The sequence below is a fragment of the Chelonoidis abingdonii genome, chromosome 6, assembly GCF_003597395.2.
Source record: "Chelonoidis abingdonii isolate Lonesome George chromosome 6, CheloAbing_2.0, whole genome shotgun sequence".
NCBI lineage: Eukaryota > Metazoa > Chordata > Testudines > Testudinidae > Chelonoidis > Chelonoidis abingdonii.
Window position 1 is genome coordinate 105,548,507 of NC_133774.1, and position 16,160 is coordinate 105,564,666.

The 16,160-nt window shown below is 42.5% G+C and overlaps 1 protein-coding gene across 1 annotated transcript in view; it reads right to left on the bottom strand.

Annotated features, from left to right (window-relative positions):
* Positions 1 to 6,182, bottom strand: part of LOC116825953 (uncharacterized) — a 90,367-nt gene extending 84,185 nt beyond the window's left edge. The window contains exon 1 of the mRNA XM_032782388.2: positions 5,986 to 6,182. The gene's annotated coding sequence lies outside the window, so the exon portion shown is untranslated. The remainder of the gene's footprint in view (positions 1 to 5,985) is intronic.
* Positions 6,183 to 16,160: the final 9,978 nt, after the last annotated feature.

Here is a 16,160-nt window from a genome sequence, read left to right on the forward strand (position 1 = left end):
CAAAAGTGATCTTATTCAGTATAAAATAGGATTTTAAGTAATAACAGACAGAACAAAGTAAGTCACTAAGCAAAATAAAGCAAAAACATGCAAGTCTAAGCCTAATACATTAAGAAACCGTTTACAGGTAAAATCTCACCCTGAGAGAGTTTCCAAAAAGCTTCTTTCACAGACTAGACTCCCTTCCTAGTCCGGGCTCAATCCTTTCCCCTGGTACCGTCCTTGTTAGTTCCAGCAGACATCTTAGGTGGAAAGCAGGGGTGTTCTCATGACTGGCAGCTTCCTTTGTCTTGCTTCACCCCCTTTTATAGCTTTGGCACAAGGCAGGAATCTTGTGTCTCTCTGGGTCCCCACCCCTCCTTCTAAATGGAAAAGTACCAGATTTAAGATAGATTCAAGTCTCAGGTGACATGGTCACATGTCACTGTAAGATCTCATAGGATAGCCCACAGGCACACAAGAAGACTTGCAGATAAATAAACCCATTCACAACTAATTGTCCTAGTCAATGAGAGCGATCAAGATTCTAAGCCACCATTAATGGCCCACATTTTGCATAATTACAATAGGACCTCAGAGTTATACTTCATATTTCTAGCTTCAGATACAAGAATGATACCTACATACAAACAGGATGAACACACTCAGTGGATTATAAGCTTTGTAATCATATCATACAAGAGACCTTTTGCATAACGCATTTTCCAGTTATATCATATTCACATTCATAAGCATATTTTCATAAAGCATATGGAGTGCAATGTCACACCACATTTTTCCCACGCATATCCAACAGCCCTCCAAGTTCAAACCCAGGCTGCCGCCCAGCAGTTTACTTCCCTCTCCCTCAACTCTTCACTTACCCCTGATTCCCCCAAGCCTTTGCTCTGCTTCTGAGGCATGCAGGAAATATGATTCTGTATTGTAGTTTAAATGAATTATTACTCAGAGTTCTGTATTAATATGCCTAGCAAGGAATCTATTTGTCAAAAAACCTTTCCTGAATCTTTTTTTGTCATCTGCATGGTTACAGACATACTTGCTGACAGGTATTTTGAACTAAATGACCAAAAATAATCGAAACTGGTGTGACTATATTGTGTTATTTTGACAAATAAAATATGCAGAAATTTAAAATATTGTGTGCAGAATTTTTAATTTTTTGGCACAGAATTCCACCAGGAGTAATCATTGTTCCAGAGCAAACTGGATACCATCAGATTAAACCCTTGAGAAAATAATGTGTTCTCACAGGATTCTCTAAAACAGATCACAGTCTGCAATTGCCACCTAGAGGTATAAATAAATTATACTTGTGTTTTAATAGTACAGTGTGAGACACAGAATATTAATTCATTTCAGTGACAATGCTGCAGATACAATCTATGTCAAGTAGGGCAATTCAGCAGGGAAATAACTTGGTAAACAACATTGGCAGGGGGAGGGGAAACAGAAAAGTAGGAGGAGGCTGAGGGATGATAAGACTGGCAACTGAAGGAGGAGAGGTGAGACAATGCAGAGAAAGGGTTTTTCTTGTTTCCCAGTAGAGACGGGTGATATTTGAACATGGTTAGGCAAAACTAAAATAGATGTTCATTGGTAATTTACAACATGAGTAAAGATCACACTGGATCCAACTTAATAAAGTAGACGAAGCCTACCCTGCTTTGTCTGGCCTGGCCCAGGGTTCCCATTCACAGATAGCCTATTTTACCCCCATTTTGTCTCATCCCACAACAAGAAAATTATACCATAACTGCCCTCCTTTGGTTCAACAATATGACAGTTCTGGCTGCAGAACAAGGGTTAAATATCCAAGTTTTCTAGGGATTGAGTTTTCTTTTGTTGATTTTAACAACACCTATCTCTAATCTCTCCTCTATACTGCTTTCTTTAACGCAGACTAGATTAATAATTAAAAATAATACTTTTCACTGCTACAGTACCTTCCCTTAAAGGACCTCATAACACTTTACAAACATTACCAGTAAGATGGGTAAATATTATCCCAGTTGCCACAGAGGAAGAAATTGAAGAACAGAGTGACTTGCCCAAAGGCACACAGATATCTGGTACAGACAGGAAGACAGCCCAGATCTCATCCACTTTTGCTAGAAAGCAACACAAAACAAATAGTATTTCCAAATAGTTTCCAAATGATAAAAGGATAAATAATATTTACTAGATACAAGAAGTCAATTTCAACAGAAAAGTCAGAAGAGAATTCAACACATTAGCTTGCTAACACCTTTTGGTACATCTCTATATACTCAGTAACCTGGCCCTTTTAGTAATTAGTCTCTGACCTTTAAGCCAGGCTTCCTCAATCTTCATGTACCCAGGTGGGTTTCTACAGTAGTATTTCTCAAATACTGCTGCTTTAGAGCTCTCTCTAACATGAAGATCAAACTTACTTCTCTGGCTCAGGTCAACCTCTCACTTCACTTCTAATAGTTTATCCTATATCCAGCCCACTTCACCTTTTTTAGAGATCCCCTATCCAGAAGGGATGACCCAAAGGAGTTAACCATAGTAACATAAATATCTTTAGGACTTTAGAGATCATAGAATATCAGGGTTAAAAGGGACCTCAGGAGATCATCTAGTCCAACCCCCTACTCAAAGCAGGACCAATCCCCAGACAGATTTTTGTCCCAGATCCCTAAATGGCCTTCTCAAGGATTGAACTCACAATCCTGGGTTTAGCAGGCCAATACTCAAACCACTGAGCTATCCTTCCCTTTACTGGTGTGAGAAGTTATATCACACCAACAAACAATGCTGTATCTTCACTGAAGTGGTGACACCAAGCTACTTTGAGCAAAATGTAACACCACATACCAGGACAGATAGTCTGCATGGACCTCTATTCTAGCTCCTCGCTGACTGCTCAAAGAGGAAGTTACCCTGGTATACTCCTCCCTCAGCTTCTGTCTGAGTCCTTCTCCCCAGTGAATAGTGCTTCCTTTTACAACTGCTCAAAGCTTTCTCAAGTAGCAGCAGCAGAGTAAACTGGAACAGATTTTTGTCAATTAAACAGCTCCCTGGAGGGTTCTGAATAGCAGCTACATAAACTAACAAGACTGGTTAGTGTATGCTGTGCTGCAGTTTTCACCTTGAACAGCATATCGGAAACATAAGCTGTCTATCTGAAGATTACTCCTAGGGGGAATACTGTTCCACTGTGCAGTGCAGAATTTGCACAGAATTAATGTTCTGCACAGAATTTCCTACCCCCTCCCCGAACTGGCACTGCAGAGCTGTTGCCATCACTAGGGGCACCTGGACCTGGCAAAGCCCAACTCCCAAATAGAAGACACTGCTAGGGGGGAGAGGGAGAAGGAGCTGGAGGGTTCCTGGAAGCTACAGTTCCTGGCACACCCTGAAGGAAGGAGATGGCATGCAGGAAATGCCATACAAGCCCCAGACTCAGCATCAGACTGCTTCTCCCTCTGCATACATGGGCTCTGGGAGGGAGGGGGATGTGAGTGTCTGGGCTGTGGGGGAGGGGCACCTCATGGCTGGGCTCTGGAGGGTAAGGGGAAGAGAAACAGGAGCTGGGTTGTCATAGGGGTTTCTTTAACTTCTACTCCTGGGGGAATTTGTGCGTCTGTATTATTAGAGTATGCTGACAGGTATTTTGGAATAAATTACTAAAAAAATTGAAACTGGCATGATTATATAGTGTTATTTTAACAACTAAAATATGTGGAATTTTGCAGAATTTTAAATTATTGTGTATAGAATTCTTAATTTTCTGGTGCAGAATTTTTAATTTTTGGCAGAGAATTTCCTCAGGAGTAGACGATTCAGGAGGCAGTACTGCACCAGTTTGCACTTGATTCACATTTGTTTATCTTCTCAGCCATAAGGACTAGAATTTGTTTTTTAAATGAAAGTTTATATACTGCAGAAGTTTTCCAATTAGCCAAAGGCAAATGGATTTTTCAAGCCCTGCTTATAAAACCTAGTCCTATCACTTAAAATAACCTGCATAATCCTAAAGAAAAATACAGTACATTTCCCAATCAATTGAATAATTGTATTGTCTTCATCCTCATCCTCTCTCTCTCTCTCCCCTAGCCCTCCTTGTGCTATCTTACCTTATAGCAAAGGCTCTCAAAGTTGTTTTTATAGTATGGATCACCCCTTAATGGAGAGATTATCTCATGGACCTTCCCTTTCTGTTGCATACATTCCTGTAGCAATTACTGCAACTGCTCACATACAAAAATAGTGTGAGGAAAGTGTCTAAATGTATTATTAAATTTTTTTAAATGCAGTCATGCACGTGGAAGCAAGGAAGTGAGTCAGCACCCTGTGATCAGCCAGCTGTCTGTATGGACCACAACTTGGGAACCAGTGCTTTAGAGGGTAAGCTCTCACAAACAGGACAGTCTTCATCAGCGCTGGAAAGTTCCATGCCCACCTGTGGTGCTATATAATAAACAACTATAACATAATTTAAAGTTGAATGATGGATGGGTGGACTGGTGTGTTGAGGGATGGATCAAAAAGCAGCTGAGTGTGTGGTGTGTAAGTGAGGATATGGCTGAGTTTGTGGGTTGGGAGATGGATGGGAAAGTGGGTTGGGGAACAGAAAATCATAAGAAGAGGGGGATGAGAAATTTACTGGGTGTACGGACTGGTGGTACATATGGTTTGGCAAATGAGCAAATGGTTGAGTGTAAGAAGGTGTAGGAGAATGGGTGAGTGTATGGATGACTGGGCACTTGGATGGCTGGGGGAGTGGCCAGATGTGTACAGGGCGATGTCCAGGTGAGTGAGCAGTTGTATGGGTGTCTGGATGGCTCCTCAAATGGGTGTGTGGATGGGTAGATGATTGAGTGCATGGGTGGGTGTCTGAGTGGGAAAGTGAGTGGCTGAGCTAGTGGGTGAGTGTATGGATGAGTGAATAGATGTATGGATGACAGGAAGGTAAATGGTAAGGCAAATGGTTGGGTGGTCATACAGCTAGGTGAGTGGACGGGGATGGATGGAGGGTTGGCAGCCTGGGTGGTTGAGCAGCTTCATGGCTGGGAGAGCGGATGAGTGGTTGGGAAGATGGGCAATTGGAAGGCTGGGTGAGTGGTTGCATAACTGGGCAGGTACTTGGAAAGCTGGACCGGCTGCAGCATGGTTAGGCGGTTGGAAGGGTGGGTGGGCAGCTTTGTGGCTGGGCAGGTGGATGGCTGATTGAAGGCTGGGCAGTTCCATAGGTGACAGAATGCATGGACAGGTGGCAATGCAGCTGATCTGGTGGCTGCATGACTGGAGGACTGGCTGGTGATTGCATGGCCAGACAGATAGGTGGCAGGGTGGGTGGGCAACTGCACGGCTGGAGGGGTGGAAAGGTGTCTGGGTAGCTGGACTGGTGGCCAGGCAGCTGCATGGCTGGACGGGTAGCTGTGTAGCTGGACACTTGCATGGTTGGACAGATGGCTGCATGACTGGAGGAATGGAAAGGTGTCTGGGTAGCTAGACTGGTGGCCAGGCAGCTGCATGGCTGGACGGGTAGCTGTGTAGCTGGACTGGTGGCTGGACACTTGCATGGTTGGACAGGTGGCTGCATGGCTGGAGGAATGGAAAGGTCTCTGGGTAGCCAGACTGGTGGCCAGGCAGCTGCATGGTTGGATGGGTGGCTGCATGGCAGGAGGAATGGAAAGGTGTCTGGGTAGCTAGACTGGTGGCCAGGCACCTGCATGGCTGGAGAAGCGGGAAGGTGTCTGGGTAGCTGGACTGGTGGCCAGGCAGCTGCATGGCTGGACGGGTGGCTGCACGGCTGGAGAAGCGAGAAGGTGTCTGGGTAGCTGGACTTGGGGGCAGGGCACTTGCATGGCTGGATGGTGGCTGTGTGGCTGGAGAAGTGGCTGATTGCCCGCATAGGAACGAGCAGTGACATAGCGGGAGAAGTGAGTGGGCTGCTGGCCAGGTGTTCGGGTGTGTGGGTGACACATTGAGCCCTGCCCGGGACTCCCCACCCACCTTGTCTGCAGTGCTCACGGCGCCGATCTGTGAATCCCGGGGGGAGCTTCGGGTTCTGTCTGCGGCGCGGCCCCTCCAGCGGGCCGGGCCACCCGAGAGTTATTTATGCCGGAGCGGGAGGGTCCGCTCGGGCTGGGCGAGTCACCTCGGTCCACAGCCCAGCAGAGCGCGGAGCGAGAGCCCGGGCGGGGCCACGGGAGCGGGTCTGGGGCTGCCGCTAACAGCCGCAGTCTGCGGGCCGCGGCGAGCCGGGCTGGGGCGGCGGCTCCAACCACTTGTATCCCGCTGTCTCCGTAGAAACCGCCGCCCGGGCCGGGGGAGGAGCAGGCGGCCGCCCACGCCCCGGAGCAGAGGCATGGACCGGTGCCAGCCTTAAGCAACTTATCTGCATCTTCAGGCACTTAAATACTTATAAAAATCAGTTTGTTTATCTCCTTCAGATCACATGAGAAACGTCATACACCGTTATAGGAAAAAGTCACTTTTTTTGTAAATTTATCTCGTTTTACTATTTTATTGAAAAAAAACACTTTGTTAAAGGAATGTTAGAGTTGCAAAGCGAAGCACTTAAAAAAAAAAAAAGAAAGAAAACTTAAATGCCAGAATCTAGGTTCCCTATGCCACTTTAGTACCTACCCACACATCTCTGCATGATTATGACATTCAACCAGCATAACCTAGGAAGCCTGTGGCAGAATCAGCAATAGAACTGTGCTTTCCTGGGTCCCCAGACAGTGCCTTCACATAAAAGAACATCTTTTCTCTTCAGTATTACTCTGCCTAACTTGTTGTCTATCCTGTACTCTGAATGGTGCAATGGTGGGAAAGTGAAGGGACAGAAGGGTAAAAGAATAGTGACTCAAGGGAAGATTTACTGGGGGAGGGCAGAGAAAGCTGGAGACTTACATGGAGTCTTTTTATCCCCATTCTTCTCCCCTCCCCCTTGATATCCTCTTCCTCTAGGAAAATTAACAGCTCACATGCTGGTTTAAATTGACCAGACCTGTGAAAAAAATTAACACAGACAGCACACCGAAACACACAGATTTGGCACCTTGTGTCTGAAAGGCAGCATAGCTGTGGATGAGTTTTGTGTCCGCTGTTTTAGAGATTTGTGTTCTATTCCTAGCCCTATTAGAAATGACCATGTAAAATCTCTCAGCTCCTGCAGAAATGCAGAGAATGATACTGGCCTGTCTCCCAAGATAGGAGGGCTGAAATAGGCACAATTATTAACAGAAGTCAGATTTGAAGATTTCCAGGTTCCCAATCCTGCACACCTTCCTCTAAGTCATACAATATTCTGCTGCTAATTATACTGCTTTGACTATGTCCCATCCAAGATTTTAGCTCTGTACCTACCATAAAACTCCTTGGGACCTGAGAGCATGCTCCACAGAGACGGAATGTTTAGAGATTTTAGCAGCAAGCCTCTAACAAAACTCCAGTGAATATGTGGAAATGGTGATTTTCAGTGTCTGATCACTTGTTCAAATCTGTTTACATATTCACGGGGGCAGCAAAAGACATCTCTCTTGCCCCAAGACTATTCCCCTGCCAAATTTCCAAGTTCCAGTTCCAAAGTCTGAAGATGCTAGAACCCCTCTAAAAATCAGAAATAAAAAGTTGTAGTTTTGCCAATGTTTAAAAAAAACCATTTCCCCCCATCCCATTCTCAGAAACAGCTGACCCATTTTTGCTAAGCTTAAAAAAAAAAAAACACAAAAACATAAAACAGGCCCAAGTTGTTACAGTTTTGAAAAATAAGCAACTGAGAATGGGCCTTATAATGGAAAATGTGAGGTATTATAGGTTTTGCTGTTGGATCAGTCCATAACTAATGTAGTGTAGACTTGTGATGAACCTACCTGGATTATAGAAATGGGACCGGACCCTTCAGTCTGTGTGCTTTTTGTGCTCAAGCTCAGTTTAAAGCAACCTCAGGGCCATTCTAAATTGTGCCATCTGTCCACAGCCCCCAGGACACATCTGACAGCTAAGAATGACCAATGTGTAAGAAAATCCCAGTCACACCTCCTTTGCCTCAACCCTGTCCACTACCCCAAGGGCTAGGAGAAGAAGGCTCTACACCATTTAGAATTCCTTAGCATAGAGAGAGAATCATCTACCAGCTGCCTATGCCAGCTTGAAAGCAGCTTTTTGCCAGCAGAGGATCACAATTTTGCCACATAGCAGGAAAGAATCTAAGCCATTGTTTTAAACAGAGTAAAACAACATTAGAGATCTTTCTATTCACAGATGTATTATTTAACATCCCAGTAACAGACTAGGAGACCTGCTCCAGCAGGAAAGCTTAAATACAATCAATCAATAAATAAAACCTTCAAAATATCCAAATTTGATTCATTTCTGTTCTAGTTTTTAAAAGCTTCTAGGCAGTTAAAATATATTGGGGATCATTTTATCAGTTGAAACCCAAAACTAAAAACACTGTTTTTAAGGAAACAAACTGATGGGAGCTTCCAGAAGTAAATCAATGACAGTTAATGACTGTGGAACATATAGTTTAGAAGATGAGATGTATCTATCAGCTAAGCTTTATGACTCGTAGGCAGAAATATACTTACCCTAAAAAGTGACACTGTTGGCTCTGTAGCAATAAAAAGTTGATGAACAAATATTATACAGGTGTAACAGGTTTCCAGGGGAACCCAGAAGAAAAGTGGTTCTAAATCCCTTCCCCTCCCAAAAGACAACAAAGAAACAACAACAAAAAAACCAAAACCACCACCATCAGGAATTCTTACCATGGCAAAAGCAGCAAAGAATCCTGTGGCACCTTAGAGACTATCAGACGTTTTGGAGCATGAGCTTTCGTGGGTGAATACTCACTTCGTCAGATGCATGTCTCTAAGATGCCACAGGATTCTTTGCTGCTTTTACAAATCCAGACTAACACAGCTACCCCTCTGATACTTGATACCATGGCAAAGACTCATAAGTATTATTGACTTCTTTCAGTTTATGGCTGGCTGGCTTGTTTACCTGGAAACTAAGACAACAAAATCTTTGATCCCAGGGCAATTTCAAAGAATGAAGTGTAACTCTATACATTTTTTATTCAACCACGTTCCCAAGTCTCTCTTTACTTTATAGAAAGACTTTCAAAACGTCTTAATCCAAAAAGAATCCAGGTCTGGCAGATTTGGACTATCTTGATCCACGGTAAAGAGTAAAACAACCTCTGAAAGATTACTGAGAAATGTCACTAGAGGGCAGTCTTGCGCCATTCTCTTCCTATATGAATGAATTGTGTATGTAATTTCTTTCATAAAAGAAGGGCAAGAGACAACAAAGCTGTTCAGACTGACAAAGATATAGCATCTCTCAAGATCAGAGTTCAAATGGCAAATATTTAATTTAAAGTATTTACCATTTTGGCTTCTGCTTATATATCTGTTGAACTAATTATTTTAGCTGCTAGAACTGTGATCCCAGTCCAAGTCAGAACTGGAAACTCTCCTTCAATTCAAGTTCTGTATCAGATTCAGCTCTTCTTTTCCGAGGAAGGAGGAGCTGGCTGTAGACTAGGGCTGAGATACAGCGCTTGCCAGGAGATGTAGAAAAAGAGAGAGTAGAAAAGGAAAACTACAAAAATATAGTTGTTTCAGACACACTGCAGTTAGAGTAATGTAATAAAAAGCATGGTAACAGGGTTTACTAACCCCTATGCACTTCCTCATGGACAGGCATGGTATCACAGTCTCCTTGTGGGGTAGCAGCCCTTGTCAACAGTCACTCTGGGGCTGTAGTGGTTTCTTTCAGATAACTCATCCCTCCAGCCAGGGCACAGTCTTTAGCCCACTCCTTCCAGGGTCAGCTACCCAAACTAAAGACCAAAACTATCTAACAGAAATAAAAAGCTTTCACCCTCTCCACAGCTCTTCTTCAACAAGGTCACATTCAGCCTGTAGCCCCCTTGCTGGGCTCAGCTACCCTTGTTCACCACTTCCTTGGGGCTGATAGATAAATCCAGTCGCAACCTCAATTCTGGGTTACAGCCCAGGGCCCTGTACTGCACAGCTACATCAAATCCTCTACCCGTATTGCAGTTCTCCCTGCGCTATTTCCTTCCTTCCTCACCTCTTTCCTTCCCTTCTGAGTCTCCAAATCTGTTCTCTGATTATCCCAAGTGCTCACTCAACATCCTGCAGGCACCTTCTGACTCTCTACCTTCTCTCTCCTCCAGCCCTTCCTCAGCTGGGCCCACTCAGTAGTTAAACCTGAAATCACTTAATTTCTCTCAGGTGGGGCCCATTCTGTAATCAGGGCTGGTTTAGTCAGGGGCTCTCTATTATCACCTCCCAACTCGGGATGATCTCTGAGTGTTGATCTCTCTCTGTCTCTCTCTCCCTCCATATATGTATATGTGTGTGTGTGTGTGTATTTTATTGTCAGGCTCTGGCTCTGACCCTCTTATACCAATCACTGTAACTGACTTCTTCTCTGGGTTATCTGGATTCTTCTAATGATATCGGGCCAGCCAATGGTGCCATGCTGCATTCCATGAGCTGAGGATCTGGCCCATTGTTCTCATGTTGGGCCAGATTCTGCCACCCTTATGTTGACTAGTAAAATACCCTACAAGCAACCCCCATTGAAATTAGTGTTAGTAGAGTGAGGTATTACTCAGTGTGAGTGGGAATGGCAGAATCTTGCCTATTATTTCTAACTATTCTTTCTACACATAGCAATGTAAATTACAGGCTGTTTTATAAATACTACACTTTTAAAAGTAGATTTTCTCCCTGCCTAATACAGCTGCCATCTTGTCCTTAAGATGCAGCATGTTACAGTCACTGTTCCCTCTGCCATGAAAAATTTCTCTTTGTTCAGTCTTTGGGCCCAATTCTGAGATGTGCTGAGCACCCACCAGTTCAGTGGGAGTTCAGGGTGCTCAGGACCTTGCAGGAAGTGATTAGTGCCTCTCAGGGTTAAGCCCTATCTTTGATGTTTTTCCTTGACCCGAAGGAAAACAAATCTAGACTGAAGAGTATGTTGAGTATGAGCATGAAAAACACCATTCTTTGACTTGGAATCACCTTTGTCATAGCTTGTGGAGGTTTTTCACCTTGTCTAAGATTTTGTGTTTAGGTAACAGCTATAGCACCTCTGTCTTGTCTATTTATGTCCGTCTGCTTGTATGTCAATCTGTGTTGTGATCCTGTGTGTCATGTCATAGTGCTCTTACACTTTCTCATACATTATACAAAGCAGTATTTGACACGTTCAAGGAGCAGATTTATACCACACAGATTTATACCTGGGAAGAACTAATGCATTCTGACTTGCATAGTTAGTATATGTTTTTGAAAGTCATGAAATTTCAACATAGAAGATAGTTTAACATTTTATTATTTTGCAAATGTCAGTTGCATACATGTTTCAATTATCTATGCATTTGACCATCACCAGCATGAATACACAGTCAAGTAATTGAAAACAATCACCCCACTAGATATGAAATTGTTCTTTTGTGAAAGGAGTTGTGCTGAAGGGTTGCCACATTGTCAGAAGTTCAGACAAATATAGGCCAAGATGAGCTTGTCTTTTAGCCAAAAAGCTTCCCAAGGTTGGAAAGTCTCTCAAGGGAAATTAGGATTAAAAGGGTTTATTTGATGGCCCTTACTGGTTATCTAGCACAGTTTTGGTCTAACAGGGAGATGAAGCTGTCTATACAAGGAAAGGTACAGGCAAGCTTGACACAGACCAAGAGAGAGGAAAAGGAGGAAAAATGATGTGGGAAATATTCCATGAACTTTGTTGTGATGCCATAATTGTTAGATGAAAAGTAGGAGTAAGGGAAATATAGAAGATAATTACATAGTTTACATAAAGCCTCTGAAGATAGTATGTAAAAGTGAAGAGTTAAAATGACCTGCTTGAAGAGAGGTTACATCAAGTTGCTTCTATGCTTTGGCTGGGCCAATATTTTTCTCCCCGTTCTGTCAAAGTAAAGTGTCTGCACTTTATGTGCTAACCTCTAGTGTTTTCATTAGAGCAATTTTCCCCCTCAGCAGGTCATCCAAGTTTGGGAAATGTAGGAAAACCATCATGCTACTTGTTTGTATTATAGTGTAATATACCACCATTTTCGATTCTGTGTGGTACGGTATCGAATGCAATAAATTATGGGATCATATCTGGGTTAGCCTCACTCCATATGGGTTTTGCAATTTTGACATCAAACTGTTTTACCATGGTGCTTCGGAATAGCTAGTGTGCACTCTGCTTGATCTTTGCTTTGGAGTTTGGCAAGGAAAAGCGATCAGACAAAAAGATAAAATAAGATGGCATGGATATGGAATTGACAATTTTGCCATTAGTCAAACAAGCACCATTTTGTTCATGGCCATGCACAAAAATTGTACTTTTGTGCAGAAGATGGTGACTATGTATTAGCAACTTGGAATGCACTAGCTGGTGCATAGCTTTGTCCCCTTGTTGGTGAACCACATTTCCTTGGTCAATGTAGTAGTGTGGGGTACCTGGACTGCACCGTTTAACATTATCTTGAGCACTAGATAGATACCCTGTACTTGGGGAAAGGATCACTACACCTTATTCTGGCCCTGTTATTGCTTTTTGTTAGGTGGAGCACTTAGTTTCCATTGCTGTTAGTCATTAAAGTACTCTAATTATCTAAGGCTCAAGGATTGTTCATTCTAATCCAATGTGTTCAAATAAATTTGAAAAATTTGGTACAAGGTTGTAAATAAGGATTGAGAACAAATCAATACTCAGGCTTTTTTTCCCTTAAGCTTGAGGACATGCTATACATTATACATCTGAAGTTCATCTACTGCTGCTTATCTACCACATATCACCACTGCTTATGACATTAGAAACAACTTGCTATGGAAGTTATGAGGTCACAGAAAAGGGAAGATTATGGTATGCAAATATCCTTAGCAAGAAAATGAGGCAAGAAATACAGAACACATGGGGCCAAATGATGCCACCTCTCATCAAAGCTCAAAAATCTGGCTTTGGGTGGAATATTTTGCCCCTCAGTCTGATGGGTTGGCATGGAATAGCTGCACTGGTGCTCTAGTGGTAGAGACAAATGGGGTTCTGATACACCTCATACATTGGTTGTCACTTACTGCAGCACAGACCTGTCTAGTGGCTACACCCGCAGGCCTCCATTCTGGGTTGCAAAGAAAGGCATGACAGAATCGAAGGGGCATAGAGACTTTCCAGAACACACCCTGCTTTCAGCACAGTACAACTATTCTGTTTATATTCTGGTTTTGTATATAAACAGAGGTTGGGGCAGCACCTGTGACTTAATATAGTGGTTGATTAGTTTCTCAAATGTTTGGGAGGTTTTCTACTCTAGGAGGTGCCAGCTTTCATTCTTTTACACGGCAAAACCGAGTAAAATTGAAGGATATGTAATCTGATTTTATGAGGTCTTACCCAAGAAAAGTATGTCTTAGACCACTTCACCTATTCACATTGTAGAGACAGTCTCCCTTTGTACAGTTCATTGCCAGTCTAGATTATTTTATATCCTGAGATGCAGAACTGAAGGAGATAGTCCTGGGAAATACTTCAGTAACCGTAACACATTTTCAGTGTGTATTTTTTCCTCACATAATGTGCTTGAACTGTTTTAAGCATTTTGCTCAATTTTACATAAGGTGGTTACATGTTTACAAAAGGAAATATGATTTTATGTATAAATGTACATGTACAATGTAGCATGTGCAATATAAAGTGATGCTTCCTGGCCAATGCAATGTTATAACAAATATATACATGTGGGACTTAGTTAGGGCTCTAAGAGTGGGAGGGGGAGTTGCACTGCCTGAGTGATGGAGGTACAGAATGTCACACCATGAAAATGTTACATTTCTTCTGGAAGGATTAAATCCTCAATAGCTGAACACATCTTTACTTTGCAACCAGAATCAGCACTGGCACAATGGGAGTCCATGAAAATGTTACATTTCGCCTGGGAGGATTAGATCCTCAATAGCTGAACACATCTTTAGGAAATTTGCGGCCAGAGGTAGCGCTTGCCCTGGCCTTATGGCCAAGCATGTCAGTGTGTACAGCTTTCCTCTGGGTATCTTCTTAGGGAAAGAACCTAGAATATGCACAGCAACATGCTGAAATGGAACCTCATTTATGGGGAGTGGCTGGAGAGGGGCCTTGACCTGGTCATATTCCATCTGGTGGCCATACGAACTCTTCTTCAAAGTCTAACCTCTTCATTACCCCTATACCGCAGAGGAGAACCTCCTGACAATCATTCCATCACATTGTTTTTAAGCTGTGCTACATGGAAGAATCTTTTAATCTATTTAAGAGCCATTTGATGTTATCCATCATCTATGACTTTAGGTCTTCCTGTGGGAAAGACCATCACAGGTAGATAAAAAGGGAGGAAAACACCACTAATACATCCCCACTTAAGATCACCCTTATCATCTTACTAGCAGGCAGGAGGAAATAGTTTGCCCTGCTTTCATCATAAAAATAAATGACCCAATAGCTTCTGCACAGAACACAAAATCTTTCCACACAGAGCACATGAGTGATTCCATCACTTCTAGGACTTTGTCAGACCTGCCTTCCGGTCCTTATCAGCGTGGTTCTATTACAGTCACCCTGCCAGGGCTGCTCCAGGCTGGAACAATGGGTGTTGGGGGTGTGAAGCTTCAAGTAATAAGACCAAAAGAATGGTCTCATTCATATCCTGGATTTGCAGTTTTGTTCATTTGCTTTCAGTACCTCGCAACATCTTTCCTTGGGATTTCACTCTGGTGTGGAATACAGATGCCCAACACCCCTGGAAAGTCATGAGAGAATGGGGAGCACAGCCCATGACAATCTGGGGGCTCTGGTAAGTCTGCTTTCTCTGCGTTGAGGAGTGTCTTTCAAAAGTTTGAAGCTAAAATCTCAAATTTCTTTTAAAAGTGCAGGAAGACTTGGGAGACTAATCAAATTAATATGCACAAAAATATTTTCATGGTTTCAAGTGATTTTTCATTTCAGTGAAAACAGGTTTCTTGTTGAATTAAAAGACATTTCCTTGCCATGATGAAAACTCCAGCACAACAGTCTGTGCTAGAGCTTGAGAACCAGAAAATGAACTATGACCAGAGGAAGTGAAGAGAATTAAACAAACTAAAGAATTTCCCTGCCCAAGCAGAGGAGAAGGCAAATGTTAAAAGACAAGGAACCAGCAAAAATGGTGAATATTGAATTTCATTTTTTAAAATTATTTGAATTCTTTCATCCCAGGGACACAATTGGTAAAAAAAAATACATAATGTCACTTCTCTGCATAACCTCCTTCTGACCACTTTGTAAATCACAATCATCCGTACGGGTACCTCTCTAGCATGTGTTTCTATAGTAATTGCTCATTCTGTTTTATGAATTATTCTCAATTTTTCACTATTGTCAGCTACTTGGAGTGATCAACATGACATGATAGTCACACCTTTCAGCTGGATCTATTACTCAGCTCCAGTATGTATATTAAGAACTGGAAATAACAATGAGTTAAGGTTCGATTTCCTCAGAGCAGTCTATCTCCTGTGGTTTCACAGAAGGAAGATACTGATGGTTTGTGCTGTCTAGATTTTAAATGTGCCTTCTAAACAGGAGGAAATGGTTGAAGTTGGGGAGATTTGCCAATATTTTTGGGAATCCTAACCCTTGCCTCCCACATTTACTTCTTCCATGCCTAGAAAAATTTAAATATTCCTGATCTCTCAGATGAAGGAGGTTATGAATGGGAAGTGCACTGGCTGATGAATTGAAGGTCTTTTCCATACCACTTTCGAATTGTGGATGATCTTCTCAAATTATAAAAATTAATGTATGATAAAAAGCCTGTATGTATGTGGATCCAACATGAGTTAACAGGGTTGTGTATTGTCATGGGTGGTCACTTTCACACAGAAAAATAAGGAGGAAACCTGGTAAAAAAACTAGAAAATAGCAAGAAAAACAGAAAGAAAAACTCTGAAACCTCCAAGAAGGAAAATCTTGTAAAAAGAAAATGATCAAAGAGACATTCTCCAACCAAATACTTAAATTCAGAGACATACAGGAAAGACACAACAGTCTACGCAGGACCCTCAACAAACTCCAGGCTCAAGGTTCCACACAAAGAAAAGGACTGTATAGACATC